Consider the following 7,096-nt stretch of genomic DNA (forward strand, 5'->3'; position numbering starts at 1 on the left):
TTTTTAAATAATAAAAACATGATTATTCACAATTTTAATGAGATGCAAATGATATTCACGAAGCTACACATCATGAAACATCATGGCGGCTCCCTTTCATGTTGACCGGAAGAACCTTTTGAGAGCCTTCCAGAGTACTCAGAGACTCAAAAATTGGTAAAGATTTTCGGAAGAACCTGTTTTGCAAATATACCAAGTTTCAAGCTGCTAGCATAAAATATAGAGAACTTATAAGGGTGGGTCAGTGGTCAAACTCAACTGAAACCCACTATAACAAGTTTGATTGTCTCTACCCGGTCACAACCTTTTAAAATCCCTGGATTGGACACATTTTCCACATTGTGAAAACCTTGTCGCAACATACAATGAATTTCACAGAACTGCCAACACAATTATTACTGTCATCCTAATCCCATACACCATGCAGCTAGACAATTTGGTGGAGCGAATTTGGTGAATTGACTGCAAATTTTTAGTCTCCAATTTGATAGAGTTCCATAGAAGCATACACAAAATTAAAGTTTCGCCAAAAGTTTAACCTCGAAACCTTTTTTGAAGTCAATTTGCCCATTTTAGCACTCCAAATTGTCTAGCTATACCGTAGTTTCAATTGATTTCTAGACAGTTAATGTATCTATGATACACGTACATGTATAAAGATGTGGATGTGTATGCATAAGTGATCATTGGTTGTAGCAACAGCTCCAAATGGCTTGTGGTAGATATCATTAATGAATTTATTGTCAGTGGAATAATGAAGCTAGTAAGGCAATAAATAACTGAAAGTGTTAGCAGTGAAGATATGAACCCTACAACTGAAGATGCATATTATGGAGTACATGACAAGAATCAAGAGATTGAGGCTTACAGTGAAAAAGATGATTGAATGTAATGGTGCATTATATAGTTTGACTTCTATTAATTAACTTAAATTTTAACATTAAATATGTAAGCAATGACAATTAAAATTCACGGTCAGTGTTGACTTTTATCACTAGACAAATCCCTGTACAGGGAATCTCAGACCTCCTTAAAGTAAATCGATTCAGTGCCAGTAACTTCACAGGTGACCATCCCTCCAGAACACATAAATAATGAAAAACGTTTATGGAAGATGTCCCACCCTCAATATCAGTCTATCATGTATGTTGGATGGCTATCTTTAAGACTTCTCCAATACATAAAATTCTTGACTGCTGGCAGTGTGTAGTGATCGCCATGATTTTTATTTCACATGGCTCTTCATTCTGTACGTATTTGTAATATGATTTAAATTTTACTTACTAGATCAAATTGTTAAATTAAATAAGAAAGTAAATAAAAAAGGCCATGAAATATTCCATGTATCCTGTATTTTTCTTCACCAACAGTTATTTGCACAAAGCCGATTTATACCTGATTATGACTGATAATATAAGATTTAGTGCCTGATCTTGAAAGGTCATACAAGATTTAGTTCCTTATCTTGAGTGATAATGTAAGACATGGTTCCTGATCTTGATTGATAGCATAAAGTTAATCGTCTGGTCATGACTGATTATGTAAGATTTATCATAAGATCTTGGCAAGATTTATCTTAAGATCTTGGCAAGAGTTTGGAACTTCTTGTCTAATAATCTGGCAAGAACAGGCATGATTAATCATGCATGATCATTTTAAGGTTTCATAAGATCTTAAGTAAGATCTTACGTAAAATTTTTATCCTGGGTTTATGTGGCTGTGTGCCATCAGGGTTTGCTAGACATTCTGATGCCTTGAATGGCTTTGGCAATGTCAAATGGAAAAACTCTTCATACTTCACAGTTACTGCCATGCTTTGTGATGAGCAGGTGTAGCTTTCCATAATTAGTTATTAATAATAAATTAATTATTTTCGTTATCATGTAGCTACTTTTACATTATTGTGTATATACATGTTTGTACCATAGGAAGCCATAAGATAAAAGTGCCGCGCAGTGGTGTATATATGATACACCAGGGAAAGAGGGGATCCCGTGAACTTTGACCTTTCGCTCAGGACAGTTTTGTCCTGAAAGGTCCACGGATAAAAAATTAGGAAGAGTCCCCCAAAGGAATCTCTACCTTCAAAACCTTAAAATCAAGCTGAGCTTATAAGCCAGACTTTTGTATCAGGCTACTGTGGGTCTCAAATTGAAGAAAGTATGATGTAAACTTCCTGCTAGAGCAATAAATATCATTAAGAATGCCCCTTGTGTTAACTGACAAGCTGACCACGTGCAAGGCTATTAAAATGGCGTTGCTGCTTGAAAAAGTATTCTTATGATTTTTGCTACTACTGGACGATTTCTAGCAATCTTATGGCGACAGGTAAGCCTAAATATTTATCATTATGCCTTCCAATGAGTACAAAAAATATGGAACATGGCTTCTTCGTGGTTTATCCAATATACACCTCAAATCATATTCATAATCCCTTGGGCTATGCCCTCAGGATTATGAATATCATTTTCAGTGTATATCTGATAAACCACTCGAAGCCATGTTCCATCTATTACATATACTTCTTATTGTGAATTTCGTGTAAATACATAAATTTCGTGTATACACGTGCAATGTCTACGCCATGATGAAGTAGGTAGTGGTTCAAATCTCCTTGAATGATATGAGGCAATGGCCATTGCTATTATTGAGTTCACAGGAATATTGGGAAGTAGATGATCTTTGTACCATCGCTCAAATTCCTGGTGATCCATATCCTGGTGGTAGTCATCTGAAGTGCCCCCAGACTGAAATACCAGTTTTGCATTTGGTACCCAGCCATTTTTTGATTTTGTTTAAGGATAATCAGTCACTTGCCCTTTCCGTATGGCTTAGTGACTTCACTGCTTGTACCACCAGTTAGTGTCTGGTTGTACCTGTAATAATTAACAAATATTACTGTTATTGTATTTACATGTAAAATAACATGCCCATTGTTTATCCTTCCCGTCATTAGCATTTATCCACGTTTCATCAAGGTAGATGACTGGCCTGTTCACTCCACTACAGTTGTTGTGCATTCTAATTAAATATTCCTCACATTGTTTGATGAAGTGAGGCTGCTCGTAGTAGATCCTCTTGTTGATGACTTTCCTAAACCTATAGTTCATATTTTTTAATAAGTGATTGAGAGATGATCTTGATCCTTTTAAAGTGCCATCAGCCTTAGGCTTGCAAGGGAGGTTGTCGAGTGTAATGTATTGCTTCTTTGATTGCATAAGGCACATTTTTCTTTTAATAACAGCTCAATCAAAACTATCCACACTCAATACACTCTGATGGACTTCGCCATATCTTGGAAGGTCTGGTGTGTAAAATTCAGCACCTTCCGGCAATTGTCTTCCTTCAGTCAAGATCTTCTTCACTGAATTTCTGGAGAACCCAGTGATTTTGATAGTTTTTTGAAGTGCAATTCCTCTACTTTTTTTGATTATGAATCATAAAATTTCTATCATACAGAGTTTCATAACATTTCTCCCCAGAGCGAATCCTCTTCCCCCTTGGCATGATCCAGAGTAGTAGATACGTAGAAAAGTTAACCTAAGAAAAAACTTACAAAAAGAGTAAGTGACAGCTGCAAATATATAAAACTAACAATAACAATAATATTACTTTAAGAACTAATTTGACCTTTATATAGAAGCTAGAAGAACCTTGATAGACCCCACAGAAGACAAGAATCAGCAACTAGAAGGACTGATAACAATAGATAAACCAAACTATATAGAAGAGCAAAGCAACTATACGATTTTGGGAGTGAAGCATGTAGCGCCACACACCTGTACATGCTGACCACACCCTTCAATCATTGACTATCAATATATTTATCTCTGGTGGGTTTTTACTCGTCATATAGTCATATAATGCAGTGACATAACAGTTTACGTAACAACATTTTTGAAATTCCACATGGCTACTTTCACTTCCTCAGTCTTACTGTCAAACTCAATTGGGATATAGTATACTTAATCCTTATTAACTACAACCATTATGGTGTAGTTACATCAATAGCAGATGCTAGTGATAATAACAGGGGTGATAAAAACACGTGACACGTTTTCTAGTTTGTGTTTCACATAATCGTATAAGTTTATTTATACCTGGAGTGATGCATGTCAGAAAGAATGGCCCCTCCAAAACAGAAGTAAACGTCAGCTTTGTCCATTTGTTACTCAACACTTTTTGTAGTTTCTCCTGCTAAGGAAGTGCTTATGGACATGCTTCAAGTGATGATGACAAAAAGTATGATAAAAAGAAGGATATTTATTGAAACAGCATATTATTTATGGCCATAGCTTATAATTAATAATAATATTAGGAGACAATGCCATTGCTTAAAATGAATGATAAATGAGACAGTGTCATAATGGCCATAGCTTTACATAATTTATTATTGAGACTGTCATAATTGCCATAGCTTAAAATGAATTATTAAAGAGCATTGTCATTGGCCATAATAATCATAATGAGACAGTGTCATATATCCCATAGCTTATAATGAATGCTATATGAGAGACTGTGATATTGGCCTTAGCAATCAAAAATAATACATGAATGATGAACTAGACACAGTCATATTGGCCAATTACATAAAATGGGATTGTTGAGACACCATAATAGATTTAATTTGAAGACACTGTTTATATATGGACACTGTTTAATGCCATTTCTTCTCCTTCATTACCAGCTTGAACTCATTGTGGTAAAGGGGTGACAACAGTTAGGACACATTGCCCTTACTGGCTAACAAAGCTGGCTTTATGTATATTGCACAGTTATGAACATATAATATGCTAAAAAATTAACAGAAACAAGCTATTTCAAATATTAAGAAGAGATTGAGTAGGATTCAGTGTCTAAATTTGTTATAAAAGTCATGGAAAAAAGGACAAGTAGGATTCCACATGACAGATTATTCCAAACGACTGACTATACCCATATGAACGAAAATACAAAATAAAAATCCTGCTCCCTTGACTTAAGTTCTACTCTACATTATTAGGCTTTTTCTTACACAAATACATTAAAAGTACACTGTAGAGTAGAATTTGCATCACGAAAGAAGGATTTCATTTTGATTTTTCTTTTGTATGGGTGTGGACATAGATATTAGAGTAAATGAAAGGGATTGGAAACGGAGGCGTAGGCTGGTTGATGTTGCTATTGGTTACCGGCCCAAAATCTAGTTGATTTCCCATCTCCTCCATTAGTGAGGCTGTACTGCAAGGACTTCGAAGGATATTTATGGAGATCCAAGAGGACGCTTACTTATGATATACCTACCATTCGATATAGAAAGTGTTGGACTACCTGCAGCAAGGTTTTTACTTCTACAACGTTATTTTGCAACGAGTTACAGGTACAACAAATTTTTTTCATTTTTCACCCTTTTTCTGTAGTAACAAACTCATGCTTCATGGATTCTAACCTTAACTAGTATCATTTGATATGCAAATGGAAACTCTTTCATATGATTATAAAGATATTGCATTTTACTCCAGCTTGTTTTCAAAAAAGGGATTATAATGACAAAAAATACATTTCATGGTTTTAAAAGTGCCATAACATTTACATGGTAAAATTATCTATACAATAGAAAACAGAATTATAAAGAGGAAACATTAGGCTACTTGATGCATTAATTCCACTTGCATAGGAACACTTGTTTGCGAGATATTGCTCCTAAAAGAAAGAAAATCAACGGTAAATTGTGACAAAAAATTTCAACGAGCCTCTGTGAGCCTAGCAGCAATACAAATGAATGGAGGTTGGGCTATGCCCACGCTTTCGTTTCCAATCCCTTTCATTTACTCTAATATCTATGGTGTGGACAGTCAATAATCTGTCCTTTGGAATAATTGGTCATTTGGAATCCTACTTGTCCTTGTTTCCATTACTTTTTTGACTAATTGATGGTGTCAGAATCCTACTCTATTTTTTTTAATTTTTGTAATAGCTTCTTTTATAGTTGTAGGTATGGTTAGAAAATACACAATATCAGTGGGTATTGTTCTACTGTATTAGAAATGATATTGTTAAATGCATTTTGGTTTGGGCTGTCAAATTTCTTTCTCCACTGCAGGCAAGTATGGAAGAGTTGAGAAGGCAGTGTTTGAGTCTTTCCTATCATCCCTTTGCACTGACTTAACATGGATTCCACAGACTGGGTATGTGCTCCTGTGACCAGGTCAACAAAATGTTGCGAGTTTTTGAAAGTACAATGGGTATAGTTCTGACCAAGTAACCTATCCAAGCCATTATATTCTCCCCACAAATCACTGTGTATGACACTCCCTAATCAGAAAAGAATCAAAATCTACTGAAATTGTCATGCTGTAACTTGTCGGATAAAACTAGTGGTATTCTAAATTCATGTCAAAGCGTCTTTCATATTGACTACAACAAGGAATGAATCACTGTATAGCGGGTAAGTTTCGGTGATCGAAACTTTTGACTAAAACCAGAAATGACTTTAGAATAACAATTCGTTGGTTTTATTTTGACTAGTCAAAAATAATTGATCTTATCTCTACATTAGCATCTGTAGGACTGATAGCATTAGAAAGAGGTCCCCTTGTCCTGTAGGGTCAGGAAGAGATTCTTTAGAAGGTCAACACCGTTTTCAAAACCATCCATGCTTGTTATCATGTTATTTATAATTTATTATGGACATGCCAACCTTTAGAATTAATTTTCATCAGAATTAAGAATTAATAGCAACAAAACAGATGGAAATGAGCACCAGTCAAAAATTACCTACTATATGGTACCTGTGTATCTTTCTGTTCCTCCAAATACCCAATGACCTTCAACTAAAAGACCCTTATTGTATTTTCTTTGTCCATACTTTAATTTATTGATTTCAACAACAATACTAGGACCACCAATTTAGCTGGATGATCAATGAAGGATGGAGAACAAACGTCACAGATGAAGTTGTAGATGTCTATACCAATTTTTTTCACTGATTTAAAATGTGACACTGTGATGTTACTGCTTATTATCACATTAAATTTACCTGAAATACCTTGATTGTATCTGCCAATGATATCTTTTTCAACCATAGATGAATAATGCTTATGTTAGTACAAAGTGA

Source organism: Amphimedon queenslandica, unplaced genomic scaffold, assembly GCF_000090795.2.
Source record: "Amphimedon queenslandica unplaced genomic scaffold, v1.1 AMPQUscaffold_13270, whole genome shotgun sequence".
Taxonomy (NCBI): Eukaryota; Metazoa; Porifera; class Demospongiae; order Haplosclerida; family Niphatidae; genus Amphimedon; species Amphimedon queenslandica.